Genomic DNA, 16,776 nt, shown 5'->3' with positions numbered 1-16,776 from the left:
AGAACCATGTAAAGTATCTGGGAACAGTCAAAATCATTATTGTAAATGTTATTATAGTATATACTTTACACTTGATAGATATTTGTTAATTCCTATCTTTTTCCCCTTCCAACTTGGGATTAGTATGAGATCCATTTTCTAACACCTTGATGAATTAGTGAATTCACTATGGAATTGCCTTTCCTGCAGTAACTAGTGGAGAAAGTAGGACATCGTCTCAGGGCCTCTCGTTTTCTTCCCACTCATTCCTCTGGTTTGGTTCTCTACGGTAGTGATGATGGATGCCTGGAGCTCTGTGGGCACTGATGAGGAACAGTCAGCTGTGTTTGGGTTATGAGGGGAATCACCTGCCTCCAGTTCCTGACTAGAGGAGAAGGGCTCATGCATCACAGCTCTCCCAGGTGCCTGTCTCCCTGAGAGAAGATCTGGTTGACTCCAGCAGTTCAGAGGCTCTGTGAATGACACCCAAGTGCCCTCTTCACATCTACCTCAAGGGGACTCTTAGGATTTTACTTTCCTAATTTGAAAACCTGAAACCTCATTTCTTCTCAGGAATCTCTTAGACTAACCATTTCCCTTAGCCTCTCAGAATTCCCCTGACTTATCTTAAATATGTGAAATAACATAAGTATGGTGACACATCATTGAAGAATGAGCTGTTCTACATTAATGGATTTTCCAGGTGAAATTGGCCCCTTGCTGTGTTTTGCTTTAATAATTTCATAGAAATGGTTATAAGTTGTATTAGACATTCTTTTGACTTCTTAGTTGTGTTTATATAAAGTGGGTAATTTACACTTTCCTTGATTAATCATGAATCAACTGCTGTGTTATGTTATAGGACATAGCAACTCCCTCAGAGCAGCTAACATAAATAGATGAATTGTCCACATATATTAATAATCCCAGTTTGGTTTTTTTGTGATTTTTTTTTATGTTGTTGGAGTTTTGTTACTAGGTGACATAGGTAGGTGAGTAATGCCACCATAGTTCATATTCAAGAATGAGTTATGGTATAAATAATAACTTCTGGTATTTACATACTAGCACAACCCCAATTGTTTGTATCCATATTAGTTACTAAATATATTTATATCATTTATTTATTATGATTATAAAGTATTATAGTACATTATGTAGTACATCGGATGTTTATATTTAATACGTTAATATAACATATTTGAATGGATTTAAATATACACAATACTTCCGGATGTATTTTCCCCTTTCTTCTATGAAATCTTGCTTGAGATTTCAAGCAAATTCTTCAAATTTCTCTGAAGAAACCTTGAGATGAGCCTATGAAATAGTCCTAGGATGTTTTGTGGTCCAAGATAAAACTTGTTATAGAGGAGTTTGAAAACCTAAGGTAGCCCCACATTACAACAAATTGGATGTTTCAGTCATAATTATGTCTTTTTGGAGTACAGTGTTTATGTAGCAATTCCTGTCTTGTTCCAGACCTCTGAAGTTGACTCTTAGGCACTGTGATATCCTGTGTAGTGGTCACATTATATCCAAGGGCTAATAGAATGACCTCTTTAGTCCTGGCAAAATTAATCTACTGTCTGCAACATAATCTAACTCAATTGAAAAAAAGAAAAAGAAAGAAAGAAAGAAAGAAAGAAAAGAGAAGAACCAGAATGTAAAGAAAAAAACAGTAGGCTTTTTCCTTTCCAGTGTCTCTTTTGCCCTGGGTGGAAATGACCCAATTCAGAGCCCCTGCACTTATTTATTTACTTTGGAGTGCTCGAAGGGGTGAGTGAAGCTGGGCCCTGTAGTCAGCTCTCAGTTCTCTCTATCCACAACACCCAAATTGGCGGTCTCTGCATAATCTGAAAACTACACATTCAGTAAAATAGAGACAAAGAAATGAAGTTGCTATGAAATGAAATGACTGTCACAAAAGGAGAGATCAAATGTGAGAGAAGGCACATTTAATGTAAAAAACACAACTGGGGTGCTGTTCTTTTTCAAAGCAGCCTAAGTGGAGAGTGCAAATGTAATGCATGGTAATGAAGGTGCCCAATTTTGGAAAGTGGTTTTTAAAATGCTGCAGCAGAATGCCATCTAGAGTCTCTTAGGAAAAAGCCAAATCTCATCAGGGACCTTTTCAAGCATCATTTTCTCCTTTTAAATGACTTGGCATAGCATTCTATTATTCATTATTTTTGACCGCTTGCAAAAGGAACAAAAGATCTGTTATTAGTGATTTGTCAGTTGTTGCAAGACTTAGTCTAGGTACTTACAGAGCTCTTTGCTTCATGTTTATTTTGTTGTATGAAATTGTATGATCTAAGGGATTTCATAGCCCCCTGATTCTCCACTTAGACAGTCTCTTCTCAAGTGATTAGTTTGGAAGAAATGACTGACTCCAGATACCAGCCCTCTGAGCACTTTGAAATTTCTCTGAAGAAACCTTCTTTCTTCACACAGGAGATTTTGGGGATAAAGACAGCTTTTCTCTTTGATTATTTGTGTATAGATTCCTTCCTTTTATCAGGTGAAAACATAGCCTTCTAAGGGTACAATTACGAAGATCGTGTTATTAATGTGGTCATTTTCAACTACTGAGCACCTCACTGCTCACCGTTGGATGTGTTGTGTAGTTGATGCTATGGTACTACTTTTCTAAAGTCCCCAAATTTGTAGCTAGGGGTGGTAGACCTGTAGGGAAAATAGAATATGACAAATGACATGAGAGATAAAGGCTACTATGCTGTAGGGCAGAGGAGGAGGAAGAAATCTGGTTCACGAGGCAATAAGACACCAGTAGTATTCCGTGAAAGAAATGCCATGTGTAGGGGCGCCTGGGTGGCTCAGTGGGTTAAAGCCTCTGCCTTCTGCTCAGGTCATGATCCCAGGGTCCTGGGATCGAGCCCCGCGTCGGGCTCTCTGCTCTGCGGGGAACCTGCTTTCTCCCCTCACTCTGCTTGCCTCTCTGCCTACTTGTGATTTCTCTCTCTATGTCAAATAAATAAAATAATAATAATAAAAAAAAGAAATGCCATGTGTAAAGAGGATGAGTATAATGTTGACATGCAGAAATTGTAAGGGATTATAGTATGGGATTTATAGATGGCATGAAGAGTGTAAGTAGAGTAACAAAGAGAAGAGAATGTGTTTGTCCAGAAGCTTAAATATCAGAAACATCTAATGCATAGTGTCTTAAAAGGTTTTTAATCGACCTTCTTTCTAACCACACGCACTTCTGTGGTTCATGTGATGGTGACTTTTGTAGCTGGGGAGAACTGTTTGATGGTACTGTGTAGATGTAACGAATTCTTAAAAATTCCATACAGTGGCTTTCATCTGAATATACTAACAACAGTAGTATCACATCATATTTCATGGTATATCCTGGTTGTGATTATTCTTGGTCATTTGTCTGATGTATAAAAACCCCTTTGAAGCACTGAATTGTAACTGTGCTTATATATATTTACATACCATTTATAATGAAACAAAAAATTGATGCACTACATACAGAATATTTTCAGCCTGAATCAAGTCTGTTATTTTATTTTTTAAAGATCTTATTTATTTATTGGGGTGGGCAGAGGAAGTGGCAGAGGGAGAGGGAGACCCTGAAATCATGACCTGAGCTGAAGGCAGACGCTTAACTGACTGAGCCACTTAGGTTCCCCTCAAGTCTATTACTTTAAATCACGTTATTTTGGAGTTGAGATTTCTGTATCCTCAAAGCATCATTATTTCTAAGTGGATTTGAGATAAAAAGTATTCTATTGTAATATAGTAGAGGTTGAGTTGAAAAAGAAAACAACACAAGAAAAACCAGAAAGCTATCCTTTTGGGTGGTGGTAGAAAATATTTGCAGAGAAATAGAGTAGGTATGCAGGTATAAGGATAAGATTAAATTTGCAATGAAAAATAATACAGGAAAATACTTATTTCAGAAAGGAAAGTTTCTGTAAGAATTTATAGGATGTAGCATATGTTGTCTTTCAGCCATCTTTCCTCTGAACCTGAATGTTTTCAAGGCTAGTTTATAGAGTGGAATGAGTTTTATGAAGAGTTTAAACTGCTCAACATTTTTCAGGAAACAATTTGAGTTTAAGTGACCTGCTCTTCTCTTTTCTGGAGGGAAGGGAAAGAGGGAGAGTTGGAGGAACAGAGAGTTAGGTGGTCACTATTTAATATGGAGCATCCATTTTGGGCAGTTTCATGGCAGTCCCCACCATCTCTTTCCAGTCCTCTGGCTTTGAGCAAGTTACTTAAATTCTCTACAAATCTATTTCCTCATCTGAAAAATGGAGATAAAATGCTGTGTGATAATTGTGATCATGAGAAATGCATTGTGACAATCAAATGTGATCATGTAACGTGTGTAGTTCTACGTCTACTGCATGTTACCAGCCCACTGCAGGCATTTATTGCATATCTTCTATAAGCAGGGCAACTTTAACTTACGCCTCTTACTTCATCTTCCTAACAATCCTGTGACCAATACTAAGACTTTCAATTTACAGATAAAAATCTTGAAACGTAAGGGAATAAAAGTGGTTCTTAACAAGTTTAAACAAACCTGAAAGTAATAGCCAGGAGTTCAATGTAGATGTGACAGTTCCAAGCCTGCAAAGCCCTCTTACATTAAATGGAATCATTCCCTCCCTCTCTCTTCTCTCCACCCCCCTTTTCTCCTCCTCGCAGTTCCACTCTCTTCAAGGTAAAGCCTTTGTTTTAAAAAGTTCATAATAAGAGCATACAAATGGAATGAAATAATATTTTCATTTCAGTAAATTGAAGTAAATGTGATGACGTCATTCTATCTCCAAATACCATCAATTCCCTTCAAAAATATATCCTGTTTTTAATTTTTTTTTAAAAAAAGTATACTTAAGTAATAGATAATAATTATAAAATACAGGAAGTAGAAATAAATGTAAATTTCCTGAATGCTTAATATTCAAACACAATCACAAATAACATTTTGGTTCGTATCTTCAATTCATTGCTCTCTGTATATTACTTTTTCCTCTGATAGCAGTATTATATCACAGTTTGGTTTATAATATGCTATTTTTTTTAATTTTTTATTTTTTATAAACATATATTTTTATCCCCAGGGGTGTGAAGTGTGTAAACCTGGCAATTCACAGACCTGTACCCCTGGGTATAATATGCTATTTTTAATTAATTATCACTCAAAAATATCTTTCCAAATTGGTTAATGTATGTCTACATAATCATTTCTATCAGCTACATAGGTAGCTGATTAAAATAACCCTTATTAGATATTGTTTCTGATTTTTTACTTTTATGAACTATAGACTCTTGCATATATACCTTTGTGTGCTTGGCCAATTACATCCTTAGGATAATTCCTTAGGAGTAAAACATTTGAGCTGGTGTTTATACACTTCTGTGTTTCTTAATATATAATACCAAATTCCCTCCCTTAAGGAAAGGAGCAATTTTCACTCCCTTCAGAAGTGTATGAAAATGTCTGTTTCCATACTCCTACACTAATGGTTATCATGCCTTTTAATCTTTGAGAGCTCCATTAGACCAAAAAAAGTGACTTTATTGCTTTTCTTTGCATTCCTGTGTCTACCCATTCTATAAAATAATAACATTTCTAAGACTACTATCTAAACAGAATGTAAACTTCCCCTTAGGTCAATGACAATGTCTCCACATACTTAAATATTTATATTCTCCATTCTTCTGAAATAAAGTAAATCTCCAAAGAGGCATTTGAGACACTACTTGGCAGAAAATCATGGATTAACAGTATATAACCTTATTAAGAAAATCCTTGAATTTTATTTTCAAACTTCATGTTCATTGTTTTCAGAACTCATCTGCTAAGTCAACCTAGTCCTAACTGGGAATGAAAAACAGTCCTCTAGGTAGATTCTTAAAACAGAGGAAAGAGAAAGATTATGGCAGTGAAGTCTTGGCAGCAACTAACTTTTGTGTCTGGCTTAGACTTCAGCCTCATTCAGTCTTTCTCCCTCTGTGGTTAGTGCCAGAGTAGCCAAAACAAAAACAAAATCCCTAAACAATATACAGCTATTGCTTTATGTCATTCAAAATTCATATCATATTTTCCTATAAAGAAAAGGACTGGTTTAGTATTGTCTTTCATATACTCTAGACCAGTTTGCAAAATGATTATACCTCAGTGTCTGTGATGCACCATTTATACACACACATGCACATACACAAACACTCATACACATCTCACTAGTTGCTGAAAAATAATGGCATCCAGGCATCACTAAGAAGATAATGTCTTTAGGTTCTGCTAATTCCTTAAACAATCATCCTCAGTTTGGAAACTGAGCAAGTCTAAACTATGTTTGGCTCCACATGATTTTCCATTTAATTTTACCCTTATTCTGTATTATTTAAACTGTCATGTAATTTCAAATTCCATATCAAAAATGAATTTATATTTGAATCAACAGCCCTTTATTTATTAAGTAGTGGCACATACTGTTGAAAAAGACTTCCTTAAAGTAAGAAGTTTCATTTAGCTAAATGCAAGAAAAGCAAAATAGTCAACTCAAATCTGTGATTAGAGCTTGGGATTTCACATTATCTAAGAGTGTTCCTTGACTAAACCAGACACATTTTAATGATCGGTCAAACCAGGTTAGAGAGAAGGGTACTTCTCTGTTATTAAAAGGAAGCTGAATGATTAAATTGCCATTGGAACATCACAGAATCCATAATAAAGTTCATTTCATGTACTGATCATAGGGAACTTGATCTTACATTCTGTGGTGCTTTGAATCTTGTAAAGGTTGACTGTAAAGTGAAATTCATTCAACAACCTCTGGCATCATGTCCTGGGAACAAGGTTGCTAAAGTGTTTGTGAATTACCCAAAAAGAAGCAGAATATGAGTGCAATGACAGATGTTGGTGATTTGTCCTTGTTTTTAATTCATAAAAAAGACACCTCTACCAAATGCCAATGTGAATGTTCAAAATGAACTTGAGGAACCGTACAATATGTTCACTGTAAAAGAATCAAGAATTATAAAACACTTAGGAGTTATGAAGGAAAAAAAATAACATAAATTTGCAGTGATGCACCAGATTCACTGAAGAATCTAAGAAAGGGGAAAAATAATAAGAGCTAACATTTGTATTGTACTTATTACGTGCCAAATACTGTTTTAAGTGCTTTGTATGAATTAATTTTTCAGTCTCCCAAACAGTCCCAGGAGGTGGCTATTTTATTTTTTTAAGATAGTGGTAAAACAGAAGTCATACAACTAGTAAGTGGCAGAGCTGTAATTTGAATTTTCTTTTGACTCAGGGTGGTACTTCCAGATGACCCAGTGACAATGGAGCACTGCCAAGTAAACCCCAAGAAAATGTACAGACTCAACGTGAAGTTTTGTTGGCTTCTGAGAAAGTGGTAAGTTTGTAGATATCATCACATAACTAAATGTATCCTTAAGAACTAATGTGTTAGCTAGGCATTTGGGAAAGAAACTGCACTAGTATCTAAGGTAAGTCTACCACTAAGTCTCTGTGAATCGTGGGTCTGAACCTGTCATTTTCTGGGGCTCAGTTTCCTCATTTGTAAAGCATTAGAGCTGGGTGACATGTTCAAAAATAGATTCTATAATTCAGACAGCTAAACACATCGTGGTTTGGTGGAGAAATCTTTCTATAAAGACCCTGCAAAGAACATAATGGCAGTATTTATTCAGTGAAGGAACTTGACCAATATTTGGAGATCTGTCAACATTTTTGCCTCCTCTAAATTTTTCATCTATGAAACAGATTAAGGCAGAAAGGAAAGTGGCAATTGGGGGTTCAGGATAAGTAGAGCAAACCTTTCTTGTTTGTCTTGGGGATAAGCTTCAACACTGAGGAAGAGGGTGTTGACAGTGGCAACAGATGACATATTCCTATCTGAAATTTAGATCAAATGATTCAATCCTTCAGAGCATTCCCAAACAATGGCTGTTCCAGCAGCGTGAATCTGCAAACAGAGCCCAGCAGTTAATTTCAGTCAGCCGGCCAGTATTGCTGCTCCAATCTTAGATTTACAGAGTTGTTTTTGATGAAGACAATAAAAGCCTCCTTTCCCTCCTGTGTTGTGTTATGCTCTGATACTTTATCAGAGCCCACAGACAGAGTGTTGTTCTTAACCATATATAAAATGGAGCAGTCTCACAAATCATGCTTTAATATTGCACTGTGGAAACACCAAGGTTAAAAGGTAAATCTGTGGTGTAACCATATTGATTAATTGATGTAAGAAAGGTCAGGCTAATCTTCATATTGCTTGAAAGACTAGTTCTACATGGCAGGTTTGTTGAAGATAGGAATTCGTTGAAATGGTTCCTGTGTAAAAAGATAGGGGAAAAAAAAGTGTATTCTTAATTCAGAGAAAGTAGAGGAAATCTCATCAAATGATCACTTAGAGAAAGGTTAGTGAGAGGAGCCCTGATGCAAAGAAAATGGGGAAATCTCTTCAAGCACTCGCTCAGAAGGTTAAAGCACTAAAACTGGGACTAGAAGGTAGAAGTTATTTAGATTTTCCTATATTTCTTTTAAAGATTTTATTTATTTATTTGAGAGAGAGAAAGTAATGAGAGAGGAAGCAGGAGTGGGGGTGAGGAGCAGAGGAAGGAGCAGAGGGAGAAGCAGACTCCCCACTGAGCAGGGATCCCTGATGTGATGTGGGTCTCAGATCCCAGGACCTGAGATCATGACCTGAACCAAAGGCAGACACTAACCTACTGAGCCATGAGGTGCCCCAGTTGCCCTGTATTGTTACTAAGCTTTGTTGGAAACACCTTCACAAATAAAACAGTCATAGAAGAAGCAAAGGCAGTGATTTTAGATAAGAGCCTTAGCCCTGTCCCAAGAAGACTAGAAAAGAGAGCTTCATACTCTTTTTTCCAACAAGACAGATCTATTGAAGCAGGAAGCTTGACTTCTGTGCCCCTCTGGTCCCACCCAGGGTAAAACGGACACATATATCTCCCACAAGATGGCTTCCATATCTCCAGAGCATGGTGGGAAGAGGGAATTATCCCCTCCATGCAAAGATGCACAGACATGTAAAGAGCAGCTTGCTCGAACCAACTTTTGGAGCAAGAGAGATAATGGGTTTGAGAATTAAAATTTAGAAAAAAACTGAGAAAACAGAATGATACAAATACAAATGAGGAAGGACTAGGGGCTAAATCTGTAAGTGTGGAGAGTGAAAAAGAAATCTAAGGAACAGGAGGACAGGATGCTGACCCTGATTACAGCACTGTTGAGTGAAAAGAAGAGCCTGGGTCAGGAGAGGATGGACATGGGAGTGACTGTTGGAAAAATTTTCTCATTATGCTCATACCTGAAATGAACCTGAATAGGCCAGGCTCTGATACAGTCATAGGCACACCCAGAAACTTCAGAGGTTACTGTAATAAAAATTTATTTTTGGCTCATGTAAAGTCCGTGTAGCTGGGTCTTGCATCCTACAGCTACAGCCTTTGGACCATGTGCTCTCACCACAGCAATGGAATGCCTCGAGGATCCTCGAGGATCCATTAGATGTTTTGAAGGACAGATCTGGAAGTAGATTACATTATCTTATATACCACTATCCTGGATGCAATCACAAAGCCACAAGAGAGAACTGAGAAATATGACTTAAAATATTACTTCTCTAGGTTTAACTTAGAACATTAGGTATTTAAGGTCTTCATGAAGAAAAATTTCCAAAGACTGCATTGTTAAATATTGGAAGGAGTTACAATGGAATATTTGGAGAACTTTATTGCTATTCTCTCTGACACAGGATAGAAGATTGGACTCATTTTTCTATAAGATCTACTCTTTATGTAATTTTATGCTTCTACAACTGTATACGCTTTTTATTTGCAGGGAAAACATGAAAAGTAAACTAGGTCTTTGGCATTATTTTCTTATCAAATTAATTTAATTATCCTTTTACTCACTAACTATGGCTACTTCCTATAATAGGTAGTAAAACTTTTATGTTAAGCACACACATACAAAAAAGGATGGAATCTGAAATTAAATATATTTTATTTACAAATTTATCCATTGTGTAGCCTAAGGTCAATCTTATTAATAATGAATACGTGAAGACATAAATCATAATTTGACACTAATCCGTATCTAAAATATAAGATCTAACCTTAACATCATAGTCACTGGAATTCTGATAGGTCGTATGTTACACATTTTGCATTTTTGTTTTATTGGCTTCAATATATGTTAATAGATGGTAATTATATGCTTTTCATTTGGACAGCCCTTATCCAAAAACAATTTAATATTCGCGCATCTAATGGGTCATGCACGGCTATTGATCATTTGGATCACAGTGCAATTTGAACTGCTGCTGGTTAAATCAGAAATTGTAATCATGGAAAAAGATAAATTACAAGGTCTCTGCAGATCAGTTTTGTTTTCAGATTAGATGTGCTCTTATACAGGAAACACCAAATAGGGGAGGTTAGGGAAGATCTGTAGTATTGTTATTAATGTGAGTTTTCTAAGAAACACATCCAGAGATCTTCTGTACCCTTACTACCATTGCATCGTGAATGTGAAATTTATAGGGAACGACATATTATTACAGTAAAGATAGTGACAAACATCCATAAATTATTTGTGAATTACAAGTCTAAGGACTAAAGGCCAAAAAAATGTTTATTTTGTAAATACACATTTTGCTGTAGTAAATCAAATACTCTACTATTAAAGTTATAAAGTTTTTAATATATAGCAATTTTGTCTGTACTAGAGGACATCTCAGTGAAGATTAATTTGGATGAAACAAACCTATGGTGACTTCAATATTAAAAGGATTTTTATCTTTGCCTTAAAAAAGCTCTTTTTCAGGGCACCTGGATGGCTCAGTTCATTAAGAGTCCAACTCTCAATTTAGGCTCAGATCATGAAATCAAGCCCCGTGTTGGGCTTTGTGATGAGTGTGGAGCCTGCTTGGGATTCTCTGTATCCCTAGCCCTCTGCCCCTCCCCAACTGCTCTTGCACATGTGTACTCTCTCTTTCTCTCTCTCTTAAAAAACAAAATTCTTTTCTTTGGGTCTATAAAAGAAATACATTCTCATTTAAAAAAAATTAGAAAATTTAACTGTTTCCTTTGCTGTGCAAAAGCTTTTGATCTTGATGAAATCCCAATAGTTCATTTTTGCCCTTGCTTCTCTTGCCTTTGGCTATGTTCCTAGGAAGATGTTGCTGGGGCTGAGGTCGAAGAGGCTGCTGCCTGTGTTCTCCTCAAGGATTTTGATGGATTAATTCACACATTGAGGTCCTTCATTCATTTTGAGTCTATTTTCGTGTGTGGTGTAAGGAAATGGTCCAATTTCATTTTTCTGCATGTGGCTGTCCAATTTTCCCAACACCATTTATTGAAGAGGCTGTCTTTTTTCCATTGGACATTCTTTCCTGCTTTGTCGAAGATTAGTTGACCATAGAGTTGAGGATCTATTTCTGGGCTCTCTATTCTGTTCCGTTGATCTATGTGTTTGTTTTTGTGCCAGTACCATACTGTCTTGATGATGACAGCTTTGTAATAGAGCTTGAAGTCCGGAATTGTGATGCCACCAACTTTGGCTTTCTTTTTCAATATCCCTTTGGCTATTCGATGTCTTTTCTGGTTCCATATAAATTTTAGAATTATTCGTTCCATTTCTTTGAAAAAGATGGATGGTACTTTGATAGGAATTGCATTAAATGTGTAGATTGCTTTAGGTAGCATAGACATTTTCACAATATTTATTCTTCCAATCCAGGAGCATGGAACATTTTTCCATTTCTCTGTGTCTTCCTCAATTTCTTTCATGAGTACTTTATAGTTTTCTGAGTATAGATTCTGTGCCTCTTTGGTTAGGTTTATTCCTAGGTATCTTATGGTTTTGGGTGCAATTGTAAATGGGATTGACTCCTTAATTTCTCTTTCTTCTGTCTTGTTGTTGATGTAGAGAAATGCAACTGATTTCTGTGCATTGATTTTATATCCTGGCACTTTACTGAATTCCTGTACAAGTTCTAGCAGTTTTGGAGTGGAGTCTTTTGGTTTTCCCACATATAGTATCATATCATCTGCGAAGAGTGATAATTTGACTTCTTCTTTGTCGATTTGGATGCCTTTAATTTCCTTTTGTTGTCTGCTGAGGCTAGGACTTCTAGTACTATGTTGAATAGCAGTGGTGATAATGGACATCCCTGCCATGTTCCTGACCTTAGTGGAAAAGCTTTCAGTTTTTCTCCATTGAGAATGATATTTGCAGTGGGTTTTTCATAGATGGCTTTGATGATATTGAGGTATGTGCCCTCTATCCCTACACTTTGAAGAGTTTTGATCAGGAAGGGATGCTGTACTGAGGGTTGCTGGCGGGGAGGGGGGTTAAGAGAAGGGGGGTGGGATTATGGACATTGGGGAGGGCATGTGGTTTGGTGAGTGCTGTGAAGTGTGTAAACCTGGTGATTCACAGACCTGTACCCCTGGGGATAAAAATATATGTTTATAAAAAATAAAAAAATTTTAAAAAAAGGAGGGTTAATAAAACTGGTGCTGAGATTGCTGTGGGGTTTTTAAATAATTAAATAATTAATTAATTAAATGTCATGGGTAAATAGTTTCAAGCACTTTCAAAAAAAAAAAATAGAATATTTAACCCAGAAATGGACCCTCAACTCTGTGGTCAACTAATCTTGAGCAAAGCAGGAAAAAATATTCAATGGAAAAAAGACAGTCTCTTCAACAAATGGCATTGAGAAAACTGGACAGCCACATGCAGAAGAATGAAACTGGATGATTTTCTTACACAATACACAAAAATAAACTCAAAATGGATAAAAGACCTAAATGTGAGTCAGGGATCCATCAAAATCCTAGAGGATAACACAGCCAGCAACCTCTGTGACCTTGGCCACAGCAACTTCTTGTTAAGCATATCTCCAAAGGCAAGGGAAACAAAGCCAAAAATGAACTACTGGGACTTAATCAGGATACAGAGCTTTTGCACAGCAAAGGAAACATTTGACAAAACCAAAAAACAACCGACAGAATGGGAGAAGATATTTGCCAATGTCTTATCAGATAAAGGATCAGTATCCAAAATCTGTAAAGAACTTAGCGGGCTCAGCACCCAAAGAGATGGGCAGAAGACATGAACAGACATTTCTCCAAGGAAGACATCCAAATGGCCAACAGATGCATGAAAAAAATGTTCAACATCACTTGGCATCAGTAAAATACAAATCAAAACCATAATGAAATACCACCTCACACTAATCAGAATGGCTAAAACTAACAAGTTAGAAAATGACAGATGTTGGTGAGGATGCAGAGAAAGAGGAACCCTCTTATACTGTGGTGGGGAATGGAAGCTGGTACAGCCACTCTAGAAAATAGTATGACAATTCCTCAAAAAGTTAAAAATAGAGCTAACATACGACCCAGCAATTGCACTACTGGGTATTTATCCCAAAGATATAAATGTGGTGATCCGAAGGGGCATCTGCACCCCAATATTCATAGCAGCAATGTCCACAAGAACCAAACTATGGAAAGAGTCCAGATGTCCATTGACAGATGAATGGATAAAGAAGATGTGGTATGTATATACAATGGAATACTACCTACCCATCAAAAAGTGAAATCTTGCCATTTGCAACAACGTGGATGGAACCAGTGGGTATTATGCTAACAAAATAAGTCAATCATAGAAAGACAATTATCATATGTTCTCACTTGTATGTGGAATTTAAGAAACAAAACAGAGGATCATAGGGAAATAGAGGGAAAAATAAAACAAGACAAAATCAGAGAGGGAGACAAACCATAAGAAACTCATAATCATAGGAAACAAACAGGGTTGCTGGAGGGGAGGGATGGGGGAATGGGGTAATTGGGTGCTAGACATTAAGGAGGGCATGTGATGTAATGAACACTGGATATTATATAAGAATGATGAATCACTGAACTCTACCTCTGAAAACCAATAATACGTTATATATTAATTAATTGCATTTAAATAAAAACAAATAAAATTTAAAAAAAACTATTAGGGCACCGTTTGGGGGGAGATAGTGGTGAAGATTTTTTTAATTACTGATTCTATTTGTTAAATGGTTATAAGTCTGTTAGTTTTATTTATTTATTTATTACTGAGTTAGCAATATTAAATTTTAGTTTTCCAGGTAATTTTCTAGTTTGTCTGAATTTTCAAATTTTTTAGCAGAAAATTTTTCATAGCCTTCCCTTTGTGATTTGAAAAATCTTTGTTATTATCCTTCCTCTTTTATTTTTAACACTGTAACTTTTATCTTTTATTCTTAATTAATCTTGCCAAAAGATTTATCTATTTTATTATTCTTGGATATGGCAACCCCCATAGAACCTATTCATATGATTAAGAACCTTCTTAGATATGGTGATTCTAAAAGAATCATAAACTTTTTGCCCATTCAGTTTTTAGGAAGTTCACAAACCCAGAGGCCTGGGATGAAGGAGAAGCTAGATAGTGTAAAGTCACAAGGAGTGTGGCAGATCTCCTAACCCACGTTCTCTTGCAGTATGACCTCCCCCATCAAGGGAATGCTCCTTCATAAGGAAACGGAATTTATTTCATGATTCCCTTGAATCTGGGTGAGCTCTGTGACTGCTTTGACCAATAGCATATGGTAGCAGTGTCCCAGTGCCAGTTCCAGGTATAACTCTTAACTGGCCTACAAGATTGTTTTTTGCCTCATGGAAGCTAGCCACCATGTAAGAAATGTGACTAAATGTGACAACCCTGAGGCTGCTATGATACAAAAAGCAAACAACACAAAGAGAGAGAGAAAAAAGTTGTCAACAGGCACCCAGGTGCCAGGCCTGTGAATGGGAAAGCCACTGTGGATGGCCAACCAAGTCAAGCTTTTAGATGTCTTCCAACTCTGGTCCTATCTAACTGTAGTGGATGGGAGTAGCTCTAAGTAAAAGCTACTCACTGGAGCCCATTCAAACTACAGAAACACCTACAATTTGCATGGACATGGATGGAACTGGAGAGGATTATGCTAAGTGAAATAAATCAAGCAGATAAAGACAGTTATCATATGTTTTCACTCATATGTGGAATATAAGGAATAGTGCAGAGAACCATAGGGAGGGGAGGGAAAACTGAGTGCGAAGAAATCAGAGAGGAAGTCAAACCATGAGAGACTCTAGACTCTGGGAAACAAACTGAGGGTTACAGAAGGGATGGGGGTGGAGGGATGGGGTAACTGGGTGATGGGTATTAAGGAGGGCACATATTGTGATGAGCACTGAGTGTTATACACAACTAATGAATCATTGAACACTCCATCAAAAACTAATGATGTACTATATGCTGGCTAATTGAGCATAGTAATAATAATAAAAAAAACTACAGAAATTTGAGCCATAATAATTATTTGTTCTTTTAAGCTCCTAAATTTAGAGTTGTTTGGTTTGTAGCCATAGATACCTAGAACAAGTAACTGTTATGAAAAATCCTCCCCCTCAGCCTTCTTACAATGAAAATTGTCTTTAACAGGATAAATATACATAAGTTAAACAGAGATGCCCAAATCATTAAGAGATTATTGGATGCCAGCTCTGAAATGACACTATTTTCTAAAATACCCAGAATGCCACTGTGTAGCCCACTCAAAGTGGGGTCACGTGGACATTGGGTGATAAATGGGGGGCTGGCTCAAGTCCGCTTAACAGTGGGCCCAGTGAGTCTGAAATTACTCCATAGATATTTTCTTGAGTTTCTTTTGTATAGAGGTCAATGATGTATTATTTAAAGTTTGTAAGCCAAATAATAGATGTAAGTATATAATGCTATAAAAATGTATTACTTGAAGGTATAAAGAATATAATAATATAACCAAGATCAAAGAGAAGAGGGGACAGTTACCAATTAGTAGAATGATAGGGATTTCTTCATCATTTGTAGTAGTAAGCATCTATTATTAGAGAACTATATTAAGTTAGTTATATGTTATTAGATTAAAATTAAAAGCTAATACTCGTGTAGTGCTTACCTGGTTCTGCTGTAAGTGGTTTAATCTTCACAGTGATCCTTTGATGTAGGTATTATTACTTATCCTGTTTAATAGATGAGGAAACTGAATCAGACAAAGGTTAAATGTAACTAGCCCAAAGTCACAGAACAAGGATACAAATAGTTACAATGGTAGCCATTACAAGAAACGAAAAACAGACAACAAATTTGGTTGGCAGTCATGGTCTGCAGACTTTACTCTCTTCTTTTCCTGATAATTTGGAGTTGACATCCCAGGCACACAGCACAGAATCTTGTTCTGTGGGAGGGCATGTTTCTGTGTTCATTTTCAGGCTGCCCTGTGTTGTGGGTGGGGAAAGACTTTGGGCTGAGGAGTGGGAGTCCTTATAGCCATTTTGGGAGAGAAGACCGAAGTAATAGCTCCTTTGATGTGTGAGTCAAAAAAAAAAAAAAAAAAAAAAAAAAAAAAAAAAAACCAAAAACAAACAAACAAACAAAACAAAACCAAAGCTGTAGTAACATTGAATGATGTTGAGTTTGTGCCCCCACCTTCACTGCTGTTCTGTCTACAGATTTTCCCCCTTTGCTCTCAGAGTCTGAGAAAGCTTTATAGTCACAGAGAAGTAAACTCTTCGCTCCATATCCCTGACATTAAAATAGTAAAAATATACTCAGGTGCTAATCCTGGGGTTGATCTTTTAAATGTCTCTCTAATTGAAGTAAGAAGGATATTAATCCTGGGGAACATGTCATGG

The 16,776-nt window shown here is 36.6% G+C and overlaps 1 long non-coding RNA gene across 2 annotated transcripts in view; it reads left to right on the top strand.

Annotated features, from left to right (window-relative positions):
* LOC131827229 (uncharacterized) overlaps window positions 1–16,776 on the top strand; it is a 156,894-nt gene that overhangs the window by 64,849 nt on the left and 75,269 nt on the right. For both annotated transcript variants that reach the window (XR_009351951.1, XR_009351952.1), the window contains exon 3: window positions 7,293–7,394. This is a non-coding gene — a long non-coding RNA (uncharacterized LOC131827229). The remainder of the gene's footprint in view (window positions 1–7,292; window positions 7,395–16,776) is intronic.

This window comes from Mustela lutreola, chromosome 3, assembly GCF_030435805.1.
Source record: "Mustela lutreola isolate mMusLut2 chromosome 3, mMusLut2.pri, whole genome shotgun sequence".
NCBI classification, from domain to species: Eukaryota; Metazoa; Chordata; class Mammalia; order Carnivora; family Mustelidae; genus Mustela; species Mustela lutreola.
This window is presented reverse-complemented; position numbering and strand designations above follow the sequence as displayed.